Source organism: Ursus americanus, chromosome 13 (assembly GCF_024610735.1).
Source record: "Ursus americanus isolate L20-20 chromosome 13, mUrsAme1.1.p, whole genome shotgun sequence".
Lineage (NCBI taxonomy): Eukaryota > Metazoa > Chordata > Mammalia > Carnivora > Ursidae > Ursus > Ursus americanus.
In genome coordinates, this window is record NC_142139.1 from 13,781,638 (window position 1) to 13,804,424 (window position 22,787).

Here is a 22,787-nt window from a genome sequence, read left to right on the forward strand (position 1 = left end):
GGCAGAATAAAAATGATCATCACTGTGACAGTGTCACTCCCAGAATAAATTTGATTTAAATACATTGGCCAAATAGCACAGGTTCCCACCAACATTTTATATTAACAGAAATTTCTAAAAGATGCTTATCTTTTACAACTGTAAACTCCTGCTGTGGGTTAATGGTGACTCAATTAAAGAAGGCTGCAGTAACACTATTCAATTTTTGCTTTGAAGAATTTGCCTTCCTGATGGTTTTTATATCTTATGAAATGCTCCATATTAAGATTTGGCATCAGTGAGAGGTAGGCTTTTCTTTCATAAAATGAAAAAAGGGTGATTTTGAAAAGAGAGTGAGAAATGAGGACTGGCATTCATGCCTTGACCTTTGGCAGGTTTTCAGGCAGATCAGTTTTGGGAAAGGAGACCTGGAAGTGGAAGGTCTGGTAGCAGAGTCCCTTAAAACTACTTTTACCCGTGAGTTTTTTGGAAACTTTTTGTGTATACCCAGGAATACATCTACTCTAGTTTGAAGAATGCTATTACGCAACACAGACATGGTTCTTGACCCCACTGAATTATATATAATGTTATGGGAAATGCAGACAAGTAAAACAGACAAAGAAAAACAAACCCACCATTACAATAGTGTGTGATGAGGGAAGTATGGGCACTATGAGAACATCAATGAGGGTCTCCCAAGCTGGGGGTGGGAGGCTGCAAGAAGATGACATTCAAACGGAGACATGGGAGGTAAGCATAATTTAGCCAGATGAAGAAGGTGGAAAAGAGGGAAAAGGAGAAGAGTATGCACAAAACACAAGGCTGGGAAAGGAGCTCAGTGTGGCTGTTAGCAGAGAGGGAAGGGGTGGGAGCAGGTAGACAGACAGCCGCAGGCAAGGAGGAGGAGCCAGCCTTAGGAGGATCTGCAAGTCATAAGCAGGACTTGGAATTTTACCTGGGGTAAATGGGAGCCACTGGAGGTTCGGGCAGGTAAGGAAAATTGTCATATTTATGTATTTTCACTTACTGAAAAGGGTGATGACAAATCCTGAGACCAGCTACTACTCAGTACATTCTTATTTGAAGGTTTCAGCTTTCTTAAAAAAAAGATTTTATTTATTTGTCAGAGAGAGAGAGAGCACACAAACAGGGGAGGGGGCAGAGGGAGAAGCAGGCTTCCCGCTGAGCATGGAGCCCGATGCAGGACTCGATCCCAAGACTCCAGGATCATGATCTGAGCTGAAGGCAGATGCTTAACCGACTGAGCCAGCCAGGTGTCCCGATTTCAGCTTTTTTCACTTCTTGGGAGTTTTCCTTAGCTCTCCTTAGGAGAATTTTTTTTTTTAATAGAAGGCATTCCAATCATGATTTCACAATATCACATACTTTAAACATATGGCAAAAAATAGCAGCTACAGAACAGAGGATCACTCTTTTATCTGCTGTGTGGGTTGCAAAACAAATTTCCCTTTTCCTTTAGGTTACATAGATCTTCTATTCTCTTTTGAAGCATTGATCTAGGAGAAAACTGCATATGCTACATGTTTTACTAAACTTCAGGTCAGTCTCAATCTGGATTATCTCAGTTACTGAGAACGGATGCGCAGCATTGCGTGTGAAGCACCATCCTAGGCACCGCAGTAACTTTTAATCCTCGTATCACAGGAACACTAACCTGCCATCTAGACAAAGTTGAAGCTTCCATTTAAGAATTCTTTAAAATTTCTATTACCCTTATTTAAAATGACTTTTAATAAAACTGTTCAGAGCAAACCCTAAAACTAATAATGCTCTAGTCAAAATTAACTCATTCATGATGTATATTGTGAAGGATTTTTAAACATGGCCGCTGAATTAGCTAAAGCAGTTAAAGTAGAAACTTTAGCTTAGTGGCATTTAGTTTATGCCACTCTTTCCTAATCCACCTGTATGAACTCATTTAAATGAATATTTTGAGTATTCAGTTCAGTGTCTGACTCTTGGTTTCGGCTCAGGTCTTGATTGAATCAAGCCCCACATTGGGGTCTGTGCTCAGTCGGGAGTCTGCTTGAGACTCTCTCTCCCTCTCTATGCCCTTTCCCACCTCTCTCTCTCTAAAATGAATAAAAATAAATCTTTTAAAAAAATTAATATTTACCACTGGGCTGTAAAAAAAAAAAAAGGCTGTGTCTCTCTATTCAGTGCAATGAAAAGAAGAAAAAAATAAAAGAGCACCGATTCCCCTGATTTTGCGCCACTAGCCAGAGGACAGGATATTTTCATGAGTTAAGTATAATCTACTGGGATAGATGTGGCTGGTAACAGATGCAGTGTTAGCGATTCCAGCTGCATCCTTGCCAAGGATTTCTAGTGCAGCAAAAGCCAAAGGGTGAGGTGGCTTTGCTGTTTTCTCTGAATGAGGAAGACATGCACTTCATGGGTCTTTGACCAGGCCTTGATCCTCCTTTGGTGAGTCCTCCTTTGCTTCTGTAATTCAGAGTGGAGGCCTGCTTCTCCGCGGCTGCTTCATTAAAAGAGGGAGTTCTATTTCTCTCAGTCCTGCTCTTTACAAGTTAGTTGCTAGTACTCTTCGTTTCATTGGGAAACAAAGCTTAGAAACTGTTGGAACCAAAACATCCTGGCAGTCAGGTCAGCAACCTCCAGCACGAAGTTGGTACTTTTTAAATCAGTTTATGAACACACCTGATATTTATTCTCCTTTTCTTATCTCCCAGAGTGAAATAACTATAAACCTCAAGAATAAACCTCAAGAAATTCTCTACACATTTATTTTTTTTCTTTTTGTTGTTTTCTGTAGCTATTGATTAAAATCACTTGAAATAGCATCATTGACAATGTAGATTAAAACACAGTAATCTCCAGGTCAAAGGGCACACATATCAGAATATTTTTCTTTGAATTGATACCAAAGAAGAAGGTACTTCCATATATTTTTTTTTTTTTTTTAAGATTCACTCATTTATTTTAGGGGCGCCTGGGTGGCTCAGTCGTTAAGCATCTGCCTTTCGCTCAGGTCATGATCCCAGGGTCCTGGGATTGAGCCCCACATCGGGCTCCCTGCTCAGCGGGAAGCCTGCTTCTCCCTTTCCCACTCCCCCTGCTCGTGTTCCCTCTCTTGCTGTCTCTCTCTGTGTAAAATAAATAAAATCTTAAAAAAAATAGATTTGCTTATTTATTTTAGAGAGAGAAAGAGATAGGGAGAGTGGAGAGTGGGGGAATGGGGGGTGAGGGGGTCAGAGGGAGAGAAGCAGACTGCCCCCTGAGCATGGAGCTGAGGCAGGGCTTGATCAATCAACCCTGAGATCATGACCTGAGCTGAGATCATGACCGGAGCTGAAACCAACCAAGAGCTGGACGCTTAATTGACTGAGCCTCCATGCTGCTTAAGGTGTTGAAAGTGTATGTGAATAAATTCTAGTTGATGAGATAAAAATGACTTTACCAAAGCCATCCTTACAAGAATTGGGGAACTGATATATAGGCAATAAATGGCCTTTCAGCATACTGCATGTTCATCCATATGAAATCTGAAATAATAGCAAAATATAAGAAAAATGAAGGGAGATATTTTATAGAATGGTAACAAATAGCGTGACAGTGTATCTAACCTGATAGACCCATGCCTGTCTATGCTGATTTTGTTTATAGTATTTGTGTCATGAGTCACTTTTGGCATCATCTGGTGAGATCACCTCTGTTGGCCTTCCCTATGACCTCTCTGGGTTTGTAATTCTTGGTGTCTACTTCCCTATAGTGGTATTGGATCCTTTAAATGGGACAGAACAATTACTCTCCTGAGACCTCATGGAGACATGATCCTAAGGTTTATTCTGATGTTTCCATAACTGGAAATGAATTCTGCAAGAAGGCATGTAGTCTTGTTCTCTGTAGTTGAATATGTGGTGTCTCCACTCTGCAGCCTCATCTCTTATTAGTAGATTATTCCTGACAGACCCAGGATTAGTTAGGGGCTTTTTTCTTGCATCTTGTTTTTTCTTGGAGATAGTCAAATCAGTTCCACTGCACAGTTATTTACTAAACTAGATTCAAGACACTATGTGGAGTGCCTCAGAGATCCAGAGATGGATAAAACAAGATTACTGACATCAAAGATTCTATAATTTTGTAAATGATTGTTTTTTAGGTAAATGATTTTAATACAGAGTAAAGTTAGTGCTCTAAGACTCATATAAATTGCTAAAAAATAAGGCAGAAAGCACATGTGGGTTAGAAGAAAGCTTAATGGAGTGAGAATACAATGTCTGAGATTTGTCTCCATGAAGGAACAGGAAAGAGCAATGATATGTACTGACCTCCTTTGCTGGATTATCTCATTTAAAGCTCAAACTATAGCTGTGAGGTAAGAATCATATACATTTTACAGACTATGAAGCAGAGGATTTGAAAAATTAAGTAATTTACCCACAGTTACACACCTGAAGAGTAGGGATTTAATGCAGTAAGTTCAAAGCTTGAAGCTCTTCTTTCTACCATGTTGAGCTGTCTTTAAGTGACAGGAAGGAAAGGAGGTCTTAGAAGGAAGAAAGTACAAGTTCTATTAGAGAGGCAACCAAGTTTGACTGGAACGTGTGGAACATGAGGGAAAGTAATAGGAAATAAGATGGGAATGTGTGCCAGGCCTGTATATTAGAAGGATCTTGAATACTAGGGTGAAAATGTTAATATGATGGGCAGTGATGAGCCTTTAAAGGTTTCAGAGTCACAAAGTTAAGACCTGCAGATAAGGAAGAATCATCTATCAACTGTGCCCAGGATGGACAGGAAAAGAGAAGACCCTCTCCCTCTTCTGTTATGAAACTTCAGTTAAAAATAATAACGGTGTAAACAAGATGGAGGAAGGGAGGATCAGAGGAGAGAGAGAACACAAGAAAAATTTTGACTTGATGACTGCCAGAATTTAAGTAATGAAGAAAGAAGAGTTGAAAATGACTCAGCAGTTGTGAACATGAAAGTATGAAAAAGGGAATTCCTGTTACCTGCAAAGCAGAGAAGGATCTCCTTTAGGGAAGAAAGTTGTTAAATTGGTTTAGGATAAGCTGAATTTATGGTTTAGATAAGTAATCTAGGGAATAACAGTCAATAAACAGCTGAGAATGTGAGTCTGAAGCTCTAAAAGAAGGTTAGGATGAGGGGTAGATTCAGGGTCATCTGAGTGGAAATGGTGATTGAAGTTGGGAAGTGAATATTATCCTTGAGGAAAGAGCCATATATGAGGCAAACTTGGAAAATAAAAATGGTTAGGAGGCAGTTGATTATTCAATTCTCTCAAACAATAGAAACACTGTATCTGAATTATTAATCCTCATGTAGAATCTACAAAGGCAGAACTTTTCTTCCATACTTATGGATGTCAGCCATTTGCTAAAAATAGCCACTCCAAAGGGCACGTTTCTACCGATAACTCTGCTTCATGATTTAGTCATCTTCTGAGCCTCATCTTTTGCTATCTGCTTTAATAAAGATTTGTGATGTCAAGCATGAAAATGAATCCTCTTGAGAGTAAAGCATGTTTAATATATATTTAATACTGAAGTTCTTCAGAGATGATTAAATGTATGTTTTGACTCCTATGTACTACGTCAGAGCACCTTAAACTTGTTTCAGCTTCTTTTTAGATTAAAAGCTTAAACATGTGTATATTTTTACTTACTGACAGCAATGAGTAAAGTATGTGGTAGAAATGATATAAAAGAGAGCATTAGAGAACCATGGTAAAATATCACGATAATAAAAATGCAGTTTAGATAACTTTTTCTCTGCTTTCCTATTTTTTTCTTTTAAACATGCTATTCTTTTAAATATTAGGACTCAGTGTCATATGTTTTAAGAAACACAACTTGGTGGAAATGTATTAAACATATAACTTAGAAGTGTTAATTTATATTTAAAGAAAAATATTTGCTTTATAAATTAATTTAGCATTTAAGCATTTACTGGCAGATCCTTATTTTATAGGGACAGATGAAGTTCTGAGGCTTAAAACAACATTAACAAAACAGCTTCAGTGGAGGCTGTTCTGGTCTGCCAGTGTATGGCCTCATGTTTCTGAAACCACGCTAACAGTACAACAGCTTGTGCCTCTCCCCTGGTCTGTTTTCCAGCCTCTTCTCCCACACTTGGATTATTTGGCTTGTCAGCTAGAGTCCTTTCAACATCTCCTCCTGCCTCCATTAATGAACATCTATCTGAAAAGCCTTTGCATTTGGCTTTTGTTGTTGGAATCTACATTCTCTTTTTATTTAGGACTTCCACAGAATTCTTTTGTGACCAGCTTTCTCTATGGCTGGATCTTAGCTGCTCAAATTCTGGCTTCTATGTTGGCCCCATTCAGAATGACCTCACACAAGGAATTTAACTTCCCTCATTCCAAATGTAGGGGAGGGGAAAAATCTTTTCTTCTATGCATCCTAGGTTCTCTGACTGGGGACCTATAAATTAGACTGGCAAAAGACAGATTAACAAGAGAAGAACAAACAAATTTATTGACATGTGTTTTGTGCATACACAAGGGGACACTTAACAGTGAGTAACTCAAAGGGGCGGTTAGAACTTGGGCTTGTATAGCATCTTAACAAGAGGAGGATAAATTTTTTGGGAAGTGACAAGAAAAAGGAAACAGACTTTGAGCTTCTAGGGGTGGCAAATTGTCAGGAGGCAAACACCTGGAGAAACTAATGGTAAGTAAGGGTTAGTTTTAGAAGATTTGTTGTATATAGATTCCTTTGGTGCTATCTTTCGGCTGATAAGGGTCTAGAGTTGTCTTCAGTGATTAACTTACTGTCCTTCCCAGTAAGAGAAGTTTATGTTCTGCTTTTAGGCAAATAGGCAAAAGGAAGAGCACTTTTCTTGTATTTGCTTCTTAATTGTTTTGGCTCCAAATAATCCTATGGCAAAGTGGCATACTTTGGGGGCAGCATATTCTGCTACACTTCATAAGCTTTCTGCTGGGGCTTTAAAGTTACTGCTAGTTGAACATGACTCATAAGGTAAATTTATGTGGAATTAGATGTAAGTTAATGAGAAGTTCAGGTTCGATCGCATTATTTTTACTTATATTCAACTTTTCAAGATTGTAGCTATTCCTTGTCTTAAAAAGAATCATCTGGGGTGTTTGGTGACATAACCCAGATCTCTTCCTAGAGATTCTGATTCAGTGGGTCTCAAATGGGGCCTGGAATCCCAGATCCTTTCTATTCAAAATGTGGTCTATGTACCAATAGCATTGGCATTATCTGGGAGCTTGTTTGAAATGCAGATTCTGGGAATTCACTTCAAACTTAAGTCAAATCAGAATTTGAATTTAATAAAGACTTCAGTTATTTACACAAGTGTGAGAGGGTCCAACTCTTGGTTTTGGCTCAGGTCATGATCTCATAGGTCATGGGATGGAGCCCCGAAACCAACCGGCTCTGCATTTGGCTGGAAGTCTGCTTTAAGATTCTCTCCCTTTGGCCTTCTCCCCACTCTCACATGCTTACATTCTGTCTTTAAAATAAAGAAATAAACCTTTAAAAAATACTCATGGCAAACTACAAGATACACCAATTTGATTAAATAATGATTAGAATCATTAGGATGTGGATTTTTGAAATGTTCCAACTGTAATATCCAGGTTGGGTTGAGAGATGATTGCTTTAAGTCATCAGTAAATCTACTAGCCGGATAGTAGATAAATAGAATTCTAGTATCCTTTCTTTTTGTACTTAGATCTGACACATTTGCCTTATGTGCTCTAGTACTTGTTGGAAGATATGCCTCATGATTCATTCCTTCACATCTTGTTGGGTGTACCAAGAATGCAAGGCCATGATTATTCTTTACCTGGACCATTTCTTATGGTTTTATTTTCAGGGAACATCCTTGAGGAATGAAATAATGTTTTCTCTCTTGCTGTGCATGAGAAGTAGTCTTTTATTTCTGACCCACAAGTCTTGTATCTTCTACCAGTATTTATGAAATAGTTTCAGGCAAATATACTGGCTTGTAAATAGGGTAAGATCAAATCCCAGATCGGTAGTAATCCATACCAACCTATTCTCACTACTCTGGCCTCTTCTGTTAGGTCTTGCTCTTTAGACCACAGCTGGGCATAGATTCCTAGCCTAGTCATGTATTTCATTCTTGCCTATAGGGATTCTCCCTCTTGTTACTATTAGCTTAAATCTCAGCATAGGGCTCTCCTAATGGCAACTTTACTCCAGAGACTTTCTGCCTGTCAGTGTCTGCCTTGAGCTACAAACTGGGCTAATATAAGCCCCAGGAGAGGACCAAAATTTATTTTGTTAAAGCATATAAATCTTCTTTGTATTAATGGTAATAATATCATACATATATATAACATGTTAAAACTATCCATGTGCTTTCATAAAGATCATTTTATTTGATCTATTTTTATTTTTAATAACTGGCCTGGCATCTTGCATGTAATAGGCATACATTATTTATTTCTTTGAACAAATGAATGGATAAGCTCATGAATTTAGAAACAGATGAAGAGAGGAAAAAGAAAATTCTGTGTCTGTGGACATAGATAATATACCTTACCTCTTTGATAAAAGTACCTAAACTATATTAACCATCATTTATCATCAGTCTCTTTGTGATTATCATCATCAATTGTATGAAGTGAATTCATATGTTGTGTTGTTTTGTTAGAATGATTTATTTTCTTCTCCTTAAAGAACCTCTATACTATAAAGACAGATGTATGCTATTAAGTCATCAACTGCCTTTATTGCTTATCTACCTTAAATCATGTATTGCTTGTTGTTTTGTCCTTTTGGATTGTTTTCTTATCTTGTCTCTTTGAATTGTACCATTAATCCTTCTGGTAACTTGCTGATAACATCCCCTGAGAAGGAATGAGGGGAGATTTGTAATTAGAGGGCAGCTGTCTGCTATTCAAGCTTGTCAGCACTTACAGACAAATCAATTCTATGCCTCTTGCCACTCAGGGAGACCCTGCTAGGCTTGGTTACTCTCATGGTAGGGCCACCCCCTAAATCACACCATGGGTGGTTTCCTGATGCTTGGGGGCTAAACCAGGGAGGAAAGGGAGATTTTAGGAAATGTGAATTCTGAATTAATCTACAGCAATAGGATGGTTGAAAGAGAATGGACAAGATAAAGACTATCTGGCCTTAGCCTGGCTCTCTCTGATTTATTCTCCACCTCCCAGATCTGCTCTTGAGTGAGTTTGGGTGTCTTAGAGGGGCACTACAGTTTGAGGATTATTAAAAATAAAAGGGGGAGTAGAGCAGTTAGAAAACTTGATCAATTAATATAGTCTTAAGTTTCCCTTTATTGTCAGTAGTAGAATTTTTTTTTCCCATGAATAACCTAAATAAATATGTCAAGTCTTCACTTTATTTTTTTCATATCAGAGAGAAAAGAAATAGGCATTGAATGAGCTTATGAGTAGTCCAGCTGGGAACCCTGTAATCAGCCTCCTAGTGCAGGAAATTTGCTTCTACTCAGGAAACAAAGATTATACCCAGTGACTTCTAAGAACATCTCACAGGTTTAAAGTAAAAGCGACAAAATCTTTGGCCATTTTCAGACAATATACTTCGCTGTTTTGTTGTTATTACCCATGGAACTAGACAAGAGTTCAGGTTTCTTTAAAAGCCCTTTAAGCTGCCATTGGAAACATGAGTATTTTTGAAAAATGTAAAAAGGTGCATTTTGGAAGTATGGATTCCATACTGAGAAGGGACAGGATGAAAAAGGGCTAAGTATTGTTCACACTGTAGTGATTGTAAAATGGTGTCAGTGGTGAGAGAGGATTTTTGACTAAGAGAACATCATGAAATCATAATTTATTACTAATAGGAATTGAATTTAACACAATATCATGTGAAATTGGTGAGCGAGAGTCTTTTTTATGTCAAATATTTAGCAAGATAATCTCACCAAAAAGGTAAGAGTTTATTTCATCCTTCCCACTGATACAGTATAAATAAATAGACAAATAAAAATGTGAGGGGTTCCAGAAACAAACACAGAAAAGAAGGACTATATTAGACCTTGTAGAGAAACCTAGGGAGCCTGCAGGTAGAACAAAAAGAGAAATTGAAAGCCATGTACTGCACAACTAGAGGCCCCATTTCTTACGTATAAGCAGCTGCAGCAAGAATTTACAGCACACATTGGATGGGAAGAAAGATCATTAAATTCTACACGACGAACAACAGAGTTCACAAGCTATAGGAATTGTTTATGGATAATCTTTAAATAAAACTGGAACTTAGAACAATTGCAGTTGGATAACCTAAGAATATTTGGTATTTATTTTAATTACTGATTTAAAAAATTATAACAAGTCTCATATGAGATATGAATAGTGTGGAATACAGAGGAAGTTAGTTTACAGTAAAACCCCTGGGGGATAAAAATGAAAGATGTTATTTGACTTATGAAACATTTTCCTAGCTCCTGCCTGAAGTTAAGAGTATAACTTGTTGGTTAGCTTGAAATATTGAGTGAAATGGCAGAATCACATATTATTTATAAGGTGTTGGCCCATCCATATCATACCCAATTAAACTTTATTATATAGTTTTTTCATTCTATACCTTGGATCCAGTCACTATCGATGTTTTAACTCAGGATTTTATAAAGTAAAGAAAGAATTCCTTTAAGTATTTTAGATATAGGAATTGAGTAAAACTAGCCAACAGTTTTAATCAAGATTTGTACTGACAGTGGTCAGAAGTGGTATGTCATCCCCCAACTCTCCTGAAAGGAGGAAGGGGCCTTGAAAGGCTATTTCTCTTTGGCTAAACTATTTCTTAGCCCAGCTTTTCTCGAAGAAGTTGTATTTGCCTGTGTTTGAAAGGCTGTTCTCAGCATGCTCTTTCTTCATATCTCATACAATTACCATTTTAAGTGATCAATTTCCAATTTCACGATACTGTGTTATATACTGTGTATCTTTGTGTTTCAAATACTTTAAATACATCTCATGTCCTCAGTGCATAATTAAGCATGGCTTCCTGTTCAGTTTTGATGGTTTCTGATATATTGTCATTAGAACTGAGATAGAATGTTTGTAACAGTTCTGTTCAAAGTTTTTTTGTAAAAACCTTTATGACTTTTATAGGGGGAAACAGAGTGTTTAGAATATGATGCTCCATGGTAAGGTATGCTAACTTAATAAAAAGAGTTGGTATCAAAGATGATTTACAGGGCATCAAAGTCATATTTACCAGCAAAGTGCCACTGCTAATCTTAACTTCAAAAAAAGTAACAAACTAGAATTTTAGAATAAAAAGTGCTGAGAACTGATATCTGAGAAAGATCTATGGTATCCATGAACTTTATTATAACTGGATGTCATGAGGAAACTTAGAAATATTTTGGGACCAAAACTTGCCATTTTAAGGTTATGTATAGGCAAGTAAATTTTAATGTGTGAAAAATGTCTTTAAAAATTTGTCTTTTGGAGAGAAGACAAATATATTTGTTAATACAGTAGAAGACTAGTGAGAAAGGGGCCAAATTATGATTGGTTTCAGCTTTTACATGAAGACTTATATTTGAATCAAATATTTTATTATTTAGTTTTAATGGGTAAACTTAAAAAATGTGTCTCCATTAATACTTGTTCCATTCTAGTAACATCTTCTAGCTATCAGTGTTTTCAGCACATCTTTATTGAATATCTAGTATGCATGGTTAGTGTTAGGTTTTTAATGGGGTTGGATCTAGAGGTAAATATGACAGGACCTCTGTCCTCAGAAGAAACAGAAAAATATGTCAACATTTAATTAAAACTAATTAATTAGAGTAGGACTTTCTCAAGTTATTTTGATATCAGGACTCCTTTGGACTCTAGAATTATTGAAGATCCCAAAGAACGTCTGTTTGTATAACTTACATCTATCAGTATTTACCACATTAGAAAATGAAACTGAGAAAATTTCAAATACAAACATACAACAGTAAGACATTTCCTTAACAGAAACAAAATTTTATTCCATGTCATGTAACCTCTGGAGAACTCTATTGTATGTACACTTGTGAAAAAATGAGAGTGAAAAAGGCAAATAATGTCTTAGCATTATTAAGAAAATATTCTTAACTTAATGAAGCCTCTGAAACGGTCTTGAGAAACCCCAGAGACCATACTTCGGTCCATCAATGAACTAGAAATCATGATGTTTGGAGCCATAGTAGATACGTAATCAAAATACCATAAGGATATGGAAAGGGAGAGTAATTTATATCAGTTAGTGCTAAAAATTATTAATATCACGTTTTAATATTAGTTTCCAACTGAGTCTATATTACAATAAAAAGCAAATAATTAAAATAGCAGTACTAATTTTTGCCAAATAGTTGAGTTCACGAAATGAAGGTATTCCCCTGCCACCTGGTGGCAATGTATCTTAATTAGGGATTGAAGAAGTTTTTAAATGGTGCACGATTACAGTGTATCTTAAGTGCGGATTTAGAATCGAATGTGGAACCTATTCATCAAGCACTATAAAATTATACTTGGAACCTCTGAAACATACCAACTTACACTAAACAGTTCCCTAGTGCAATAAAGCAACTAGGTTAAAAACCAACCATATTTTAAAGAACCAGTAATAATGCAGGATTTTCTCAGTGCTTTGAATATAGTTGGTGCTTGTATTTCATGGTGGCAAAAAGAGGAGCTTTTCTTGTTTTTCTCTAATGCATTTTCTCAGTGCCTAGAAAAATAAAAGAGACAATAAGAGGGGTCTACAACCCGACCACCATCAGATTTTGTTGGCTAAGTTGGGAATATACCCTAGAAAAGATCCGGATAGTGGGCTCACGGATTCACACTCCATTTAGGAATGTATGTTGCTGCAACAAGTAAAGCTGTTTGGTACATGGATACCTGGAGAGAGAGGTATGGGATTGAAGGAGGGCCAAAAGAACTTCGAGCCTGATAAATATGGTAGGATGATATGGATTTACCTAGGGCTGCCCCCCCAACTTTTTTTTTTTAGCATTATGTTAATTATACTGTATTTTTCAATACAGTATAATTGGACAATAAAAATAGATTTTATCCTTTTACTGGTTAGTTTTGAACTTTTGTGAATCAGTAGCTCATGATTTTCATAAGCTTTTAACACTCTTCAATATTTGGCAGTATGATATATTATAGTGCTGTGATCATCAACCTGGGATATGTGTCTTTCCAAGAAACTAAGCATGAATGATTTTAAGACAATAAATTTCCTCATACTTTATTTCCATATGTAGTTTTCCCCCAAAATTGATCTGTTTGGAAATAAGCCTATATTCACAAAAGCTCAAATTGCATTTTATAAAGGATATTCAAATTTCTCGTTTATCTTATAACTTACTAAGGAGCATTACCTGAAGGGTAAACCTTTCTGGGTGCCTTACAAAGGGGAAGCCTCATGCAATGATTAATCACAGTACCATGAACCTATAGGGCATTGAGTCTTTTCTGAGTTTATACATATTTCTGTTAAGGATAAAGCCTGGGGTGGAAACGGGCACTTTTCGTACTTACGAATGTGGTGAATTCACATATGTGGCACAGAAGGTAAAGGAATAATAACAATTTTTAGTTAAACAATGTTGTTTCTTTCATCTCCTGACTATCAAAAAATTGATGGTATCTGAGGAAGAGTCCATTGAGGAAAAAGTAGAAAGAGCATCAGTAACAAATTTTAAATGCTTAAAATGGCCTTTTCTACATTATTTAAATAATGGAAATCCTTTTCCACTCTTCTCAATATTATTCTCTAGTACCTGAAAACACCCAAAATCAGCCAAAGAATATAGAGTAGGAAAACTTTAAAAATATATATATATAATTTGATTATTCTGAAAAATATCAAAATTTTCAAAATATATTGGAAAAAACTCAGGATAAAACTTCAATGTGATTTCTTTCAGATTTAATGCATTTTGTTCACTAAAGTAATTAAAATTTGATTTTTAAGTCATGTCATGTAAGATTTATTGTAATTACCATAAATTCTTGTTTGATAAAAAAGTTAAACATTTTCTGTCTTATTATCAAAATATAAAATTAGATACTAGCTTTCAGACCAATTGCCACCTGAAAGAAGCTGACACCGTGACCTAGCAGGGAGGGTACAGGGGAAAAAACTACTCTGACCTCACTCTCCACCCTCAGATCTGATGATGGTGCCTCTCCTTGGCTAAACACAATTAAAGCCTCCTAGAACGTTGTGTAGAGTGTAAAAGGGTGAAATGAGGATCCAGAAGATGTGGGAAATGTCCAAAAATTGAAAAAGTGCATGACTCTGATAATTGTTTATCTTAGCCTTGGTCCTTTAGAATGTGGATTTGAAGGCAAAGATTAAAGACTTGTTGGGGGACAAGTCTCCATGGTGTTTCTGTACATCTGTGGCAGCTCTTGTCCAAGATTCTGTTTTGAAACATGTTTTTGTAGCAAACAGCCTCGAAAGATAGGGATAGTGTCAACTCTGGGAGCAGAGTGCAGATTTTTTTTTCTGACCAAGATAATAAAGATAATATGCCCCTGTGGGAAAAAAGTTGGACAGGTTTCCTAGCAGCCCCTTTAAAATATTGGGAGTTTCTAAAGCTGTGAGTTTCTCAGCAGTAACACAAATCTACTGTATACACAATATCCACACCCCACCCCCGCTGCCCCGGTTTCTTGATGGGCAAGGAGAGCCAACGTAAACATAAAGTGCACAGTGCCTGCTGTACTATGAGTAACAAAGTCCTTCATCCGACTTGTGTCCTGTCTCAGCATCTGGGAAACTGTGGCAGGCTCACTTGTTAGCTCACAAGCAGGGGTGAAATCTCAAGCCTTGTACAGTTCTCGATAGGAGACTTTATTTGGGAGCTACAAGCCTAAGTGAAGGTCAGGGAAAAGAAGGCAGGCAAATAAATATGTGTTGCTATACTAGTTACCATAGTGAACTGCAAAGAGACATCAGCAGTCACAAATCACTCTGCATTTGGGATTTTCCTGGAGGAACTTCAACTCAGAGTGGCCCATATGAAAGAGAGAAAGGAGGGGGACATTTTCTCCTTGGCTCCCTCCCATCTGCTCTTCCCCTTGATCGAGGTTTACCTCCATGAGTATCTCCGCCATACTTCTTGGTTGCATCTTGGTGGCTACTCAGGAAACCAGGCCCCATGCCTTGAAGTATGATGTTTCATCCAAAGATGAAAGTGGAGGATTGGTTTTGTTTAAGTAAAATGCTGACAAAGACAGTAAATGGAGGAGATGCACAAGAGTTTTGGAGAAGGTACATAAGATTTATAGTTCAGTGTAATGAGTACAAATACATTTGCATGTCAAACAGCTCTAATTTTTTGCTTTCCATAAAATTGAATGGGAACCTAAGTGAGTTTTCAGCTGATTACTTAAAAAAAAAAAGAAAAGAACCCCTTCGTAATAGATCATTATGTGATTTTTTATTTGTCACGAAACTGGAAGAATTAAAAGAGATGGGTGTTAATGTTCTAACAAAACCACTTCTGTTTCTATCTACTTATTTGTGTGAGTTAATTTATGTAGTATTTCTAATTATAAAAAGAAAAAATAGACATGGATCCATTCATAATCCTGTTTACTTATTTATAAGTAGTTGAACTAATTGGGAAAAAATAGCCCCATTCAGCTTATTAAGATGTTATACTTCTAATAAAGTGTTTAAATTTAATGACTACTTACTAAAATTGGTAATATATATAAGTTCTTTTGATTAGTTATGAAGTAATAATAGTTGTAATGATAACTCAAAAGCCAGAAGAGACTTTAGACTTTAAATTATTTAAAGTCTTTTGGTCATAAGAAAGAAAACAAACTTTAAATGTTTTTACATATTTTTGGTATAGGAAAGTATGGTAAAATGATCAATAAAAGGGCTTCCAAGTATAAAATATTATACTATTAGGGTAAAAATCTGTGGAATGGAATTGCATGGTTAAGTAAAAAAGAGAACTATATCAATTTTCATAGTTTAACAACAGTTTATTCATATATTTCTTAAGGTGGGTATCACATATAGTATGTATGTGATATATATATAAATGCTATTTTTTTTACTTTATCTTTATGCTTTAATGCATAATTTATGTATGTTAAAATTTATACTTGTGAGTGTATAGTTCTGTGAATTTTGACAAAAGTGGAGTCATATAACCACTCTACCACCAAAAACAAGGTATAGAATAATTCCGTCATCCTGTCAAATTCCTCCGTGTTCGTTTGTAGTCAGTCCCTACCCATATCTCCAGGCCCTGGAAACTACTGATTTGTTCTACATTAGATAGTTTTGCCTTTTCTGAAATGTCATTTAATACAATAATGTAGTATGTAGCCTTTTGAATCTAGTTTCTTTCACTTAGCATAATAAATTTGCTAAGTGGTCTTGTGTATATCCACAGTTCATTTCTTTTTATTGCTGAGTGGTATTCCACCATATGGATAGAATATACTTGGTTTATTCACTCACCAGTTAAAGAACATTTAGGTTGGTTTAAGTTTTTAGAGACCGTGAATAAAGCTTCTATAAACATTTATCTATAATTTTTTTGTCTGAACGTTGTTTTTATTTCACTTGGGTAAGTGCTAAGCAGTGGGGTTGCTGGGCCATATGCTGAGTGCATATTTAACTTTATAAGAAACTGACAAACTGCCTTTCAAAATGGGTGCACCATTTTGCTTTCCCACCAGCAACGTATGGAGTTCCAGTTGCTCCACATTCTTGCCAGCAACACTGAATATTGTCAGGATTTGCTGTTCTTATTTTTCACATTCTGACAGTTTATATAGAGATAGCTCAGGGTGTCTAGTTAGGTTGAACATCTGTTCACATGCTTATTTGCCATTTGTATATTTTCTTTGTTTAAATGTTTGTTCGTATCTTTTGCCCATTAAAAAGTTTGGTCATCTGTTTATCATTGAGTTTTCAGAACCCTTTATATATTCTGGATTTAAGTCTTTTATCAGATTATAATTTGTATTTCTAGTAAGCTCCCAGGTGCTGCTAAGGCGGCTGTGCTGTTGGGAGTAGCTCTGATCTAGCATACTGCTTCTTAAACTTTAACATCTGTAAAAACCACCTGGAGTGGAACTGAGTAGGTTTGGGGTGGAACTGAGATTCTGCATTTCTAACCAGCTTCCAGAAGAGTCTGATGCTTCTGTGATCACAGTTTGAGCAGGAAGGCCTTAGGAAAATCACAGAAGGATTCCAAGAAAGGATTAAACTTTAGTTGATTTCGAAGGATGAGTAAATTTTTCTGGAAATATAAGGAGTGGAGAAAAATGGAAGGTGAAGGAGGGAGAAAAGAGAAGAGTAATTTTGCAGAGGCAATAATATAAGCAAATATATGGAAGAATGAGCCATTTAAGGTTGAAGGAAAAAGGCAATTAAAGATGTTGAGGGTAGGTGGTGAGACTGGAGAGGTAAGCCAGAATCATATTAGAAGAGATATCTTTGGGTTTTCTTTCCTGTGGGTGAATATATATAGAAATGTTTCAATCAGGAGAGTAATGTGATCAGATTGTCAATGTGGAAATATGTCTGTCTCTGGCAGCAGAAAAAAGGAGTGATTTTAGAAGAGAGTAAAGGCTGGAAAATTGATTATTGCAATGCTCTGGGAGAGATAAACGGTGTTTGAATTAAGGCACTTACAACTGGGTGGAAGAGGAGGAGCCAGATTAAGAAATGTACAGTTAACATAGTCATGGTAAAATTGGATGTAGGGGAGAGAGGAGGAGGAGGCTGGAATGGCAACCGAGTTGAGCCATTTACCAGTATAAGGAATGTGTATAAGGACTAAGTTTTGTGCAGATCATGAGGTTCATTCAATAGATATGTTGAGGCTAAGGAATTTATAATATATCCATCTGCGTGTGACTGGAAGGCATTATAAAAATATTGAAGTATAGTTGACATACAGTGTTACAGTTATTTCAGGTGCACAAGTAGTGATTTAACAATTCTATTATGTCATTCAGTGCTCACCAAGGTAAGGGTAGTTACCATCTGTCACTATACAACATTATTACAATATTACTATTATTTTTTAAATTTGAGTATAGTTGACACACAATGTTAGTTTCAGGTGTACAACATAGGGGTTTGACAAGTTTAGCTATGTTCACCACAACTGTAGCTGCCATCTGTCACCCTGTGTGCCTTTTATTCCCATGACTTATTTATTCCATAACGGGAAGCTTCTATCTCCCACTCCCCTTCACTCATTTTGCCCAATCTCCCATTTTCCTCCCCTCTGGCAACCATTAGTTTGTTCTGTGTATTTATATTAGGTGGAAAGAAGCTAGACATAAGCAGAGGAAGGAACATCCTGAGGCAGAGTCCCAAGTCCTTGAAGGGGAATGATAGAGACAGGAGCTGGAGGCAAGGATGGAGATAAATAAGCTACACATTCAAAGACCCAGGGGCATGACATCCTGACCTTGTGGCTTCCAAGACCTTGGGGCAGAGCCGCAGGTGCAGAGCATGCCCTCTCTTCTTCCACCTCTGCCCCAGGGTAACCCCTGGACTGAATATAACACATTTGTATTAATAGTACATCCTAGGCACCGCCCCCACCCCTTGCAAAGCCTGCCGTGAGGGTTCTGGTACAAGCTTTGTAAGGTCAAGAAATCCCCCTCCCACCCTGTGGGAGGTTTCCCCAAATGATTGGAAGCAGCCTCCACTAGAGACCACCCTACTGTATGTTATAACTCCTCTCAGCCCAGAGAGCTGCAAAAAATACCCAATCTCAAAACAACGTAGGGCCGGTTCCACCTCTTGCAACCTGCTCCCTGTCCCACCTTTATAGTATACTTTTGCTTCATTTAACAAACTGCTCTGTGTTTGCTACTTTCCTTCTGGCTATCCTTATTCTAGTGACAGATCCCCATGTAAATCTGGTGGGGAATCCAAGGACCGAGACCTCCATTCACACAACTCAGACCCTTCCACCGGTAACATTTCTAGGTCTGATTCTGCTTTCAGTTTGTTTATGTATTTTTTTGTTTTGTTTTGTTTGTTTGTTTGTTTTTAGAAACCACTTACAAATGAAATCATATAGTATTTGTCTTTCTCGGTCTGACTTATTTTACTTAACCATAACACCATCTAGGTCCATCCATGTGTTGTCTCAGATGGCTTATTGCATCCTTTTTTGTGATTTCATAGTACCCTGTGTGTGTGTGTGTGTGTGTGTGTGTGTGCGTGTGTGTGTGTGTTTATGTGAATACCACATCTATATCCATTTATCTATCGATGGACACTTAAGTTGCTTCAGGAAACATAAGGGTGCATGTATCTTTTTGATTTTGAATTTGAAAAATATATTTATAATTTTAATTTGTATTTTTTATTTAATTTTAATTTTTTGAGGAATGTCCATACTATTTTCCAACAGTGGCTGTACCAGTTTACATTCCCACCAACAGTGTATAAAGGTTCTTTTTTCTCACGTCCTTGCAAAAACTTGTTATTCGTCTCTTTTATTTTAGCCATTCTAACAGATGTAAGGTGATAGCTCATTGTGGTTTTGGTTTGCATTTCCCTGATGATTATTGAGCATCTTTTCATGTCTGTTGGCCATCTGTATGTCTTCTTTGGAAAAATGTCTATTCAGGTCCTCTGCCTATTTTTTTCATTGGATTTTTTGTTTTTTTGGTATTGAGTTGTATAAGTTCTTTATATATTTTGGATGTTAACCCTTATTGGATATATCATTTGCAAGTATCTTCTCCTGTTCAGTGGCTTGCTTTTTTGTTTTGTTGATTGTTTCCTTTGCTGTGCAAAATCTTTTTATTTTGGTGTAGTCTGACTAGTTCATTTTTGCTTCTGTTTCCCTTGCCTGAGGAGACATAATCATAATTATAAATATGTTGCTAATGCTGATTTCCAAGAGATCGCTGCTCATGTTTTAGGAGATTTATGGTTTCGGGTCTCACATTTTGGTCTTTAATTTAGGTCTTTAATCCATTTTGAGTCTGTTTTTGTGATGGTGTAAGAAAGTGGTTAAGTTTCACTTGTTTTTTTTTTCCTTTTGGCATGTTGTTGTCCAATTTTCCCAGCACCATTTATTGAGAGACTTTGTATATTGTATATTTTGTATAGTTGTATATTATTTATACAAAATTGTAAATTTTGCTTCCTTTGTCGTAGATTAATTGACCATATAAATGTGGGTTTATTTCTAGGCCTTCTGTCCTGTTCTGTTGATTGACGTGTCTATTTTTTGTGCCAGTAGCATATTATTTTGATTATTATAGCTTTGTGGTTTATCTAGAAACGGGTATTTCCAGTTTTGCTCTTCTTTCTCAAGATTGCTTTGGCTATTTAGGGTCTTTTGTGGTCCCATACAAGTTTTAGGATTATTTGTTTGCCTTCTGTGAAGAGTACTATTTGTATTTTGATTGTGATTGTATTAAATCTATAGGGTTGCTTTGGGTAGTATGGACATTTTAACAATATTAATTCTTCTAATCCATAAACATGGTATATCCTTCCATTCGTTTGTTTCATTTTTAGTTTCTTTCATCTGTGTTTTATAGTTTTCAGAGTATAGGTCTTCTACTTCCTTGGTTAAATGTGTTCTTAGATATTTTATTCTTTTTTGTGCAATTGTCAATGGGATTGTTTTCTTAATTTCTTTCTTCTACTTCGTTATTAGTGTATAGAAATACAACTGATTTTCCTATATTAATTTTGTATCCTGCAACTTTTAGTAAATTCATTTATTAATCCTAATAGTTTCTTGGTAGAGTCTTTAGGGTTTTCTATATATAGTATCACATTATCTGCAAATAGTGACAGTTTAACTTCTTCCTTACCAATTCAAATGCATTTTTGTTTGTCTGTTTTTCTTGTTTGATTGCTGCAGCCAGGACTTCTGTATTGAATAAAAGTGGTGAGAGTGGACATTGTTGTCTCGCTGATCTTAGAGGAAATACTCTGAGCTTTTCACCATTGAGTATATTAGCTGTGAGTTTTTCATATATGACTTTTATTATGTTGAGGTATGTTCCCTCTAAACCCATTTTATTGAAAGTTTTTATCATGAACAGATGTATTTTGTCAGATTTTTTCCCCCGCATCTATTAGGATAATCATATGGCTTTTATCCTTCCTCTTGTAGTGATGTATCACCTTGATTGATTTGTGAATTTTGAACCATTCTTGCATCCCTAGAATAAATCCCACTGGGTCATGATGAATGATCCTTTTAATGTATAGTTGAATTCAGTTGGCCCAAATTTTTTTGAGGATTTTTGAGTCTATGTTCATCAGGGATATTGGCTTACAGTTTTGTCTTGTCTTGTCTTGTCTTTTCGTTCTTGCTCTTTTCTTTTCTTTTCTTTTCTTTTCTTTTCTTTTCTTTTCTTTTCTTTTCTTTTCTTTTCTTTCTTTCTTTCTTTCTTTCTTTCTTTCTTTCTTTCTTTCTTTCTTTTCTGGTGTCTTTGTTTGGTTTTGGTATCAGGGTAATGTTGGCCTCATAGAATGAATTTCATAGTTTTCCTTTCTCTTCTATTTTTTGGAATAGTTTGAGAACACTGGGTATTAACTCTTCTTTGTATATTTGGTAGAATTCACCTATGAAGCCATCTGGTCCTGGACTTCTGTTTGAGTTTTTTCATTACTGACTCAATTTTATTGCTAGCAATTGGTCTGTTGAAATTTTCTATTTCTTCCTGATTCAGTTTTGGAAGATTGTAGGTTTCTAGGAATTTATCCATTTCCTCTTGATTGTCCAATTTGTTAGTATATAATTTACATCGTATTCTCTTATAATTTTTTATATTTCTGTAATGTTTGTTGTTATTTTTCCTCTTTTCTTTCTTTCCTGTTCTTCATTTCTGATTTTATTTGAGTCCTTTTTTCTTGACGAATCTAGCTAAAATTTTATCAATTTTGTTTATATTTTCAAAGAACTAGCTCTTTGTTTCATTGATCTTTTCTACTGTTATTTTAGTCTTTTTTTTAGTCTTTTTTTTTCAACTATTTTATTACTATTTATTACTGTTATTTTAGTCTTTTTTTTCATTTATTTCCTAATTATTTCCTTTCTTCTACTAACTTCAGGCTCTGTTTGTTCTTCTTTTTCTGGTTCCTTTAGTTGTAAGGTTAGATGTTCACCTGAGATTTTTCTAGTTTCTTTAGGTAGGTCTGTATCACTATAAACTTCTCTTTTAGAACTGCTTTTGCTGTGTCCCAAAGATTTTGGACCGTTTTGTTTTCAATTTAGTTTGTTTCCATGTGCTTTTTAAATTTTCTCTTTGACTTCTTCATTGACCCATTGATTGTTTAGTAGCATGATTTTTAGCCCTCATTTGTTTGTGTTCCATTTGTTTTTTGAAATTGATTTCTAGTTTTAGACCATTGTGGTTGGAAAAGATTCTTGATATGATTTCAGTCTTCTTAAACTTATTGAGACTTGTTTTGTGGACTCACATGTGATCTGTCTTGGAGAATGTTCCATGTGCACTTGAAAAGAAATGTATATTCTGCTGTTTCTTAGATGGAATGCTCTGTATGTACCTGTTGGTTCTATCAGGTCTATTGTGTCATTCAAAGCCATTGTTTCCAGGTTGATTTTCTGTCTGGATGATTTATCCATGGATGTAAGTGGGGGTATTAAAGTCCCCTACTATTAATTTACTGTCAATTTCTCCCTTTATGTATGTCAGTATTTGCTTTATGTTATTTGGGTGCTCCTATGTTGAGTTCATAGATATTTTCAATTGTTATCTATTCTTTTTGGATTGACCCCTTTATCATTATATAATGCCCCCTTTT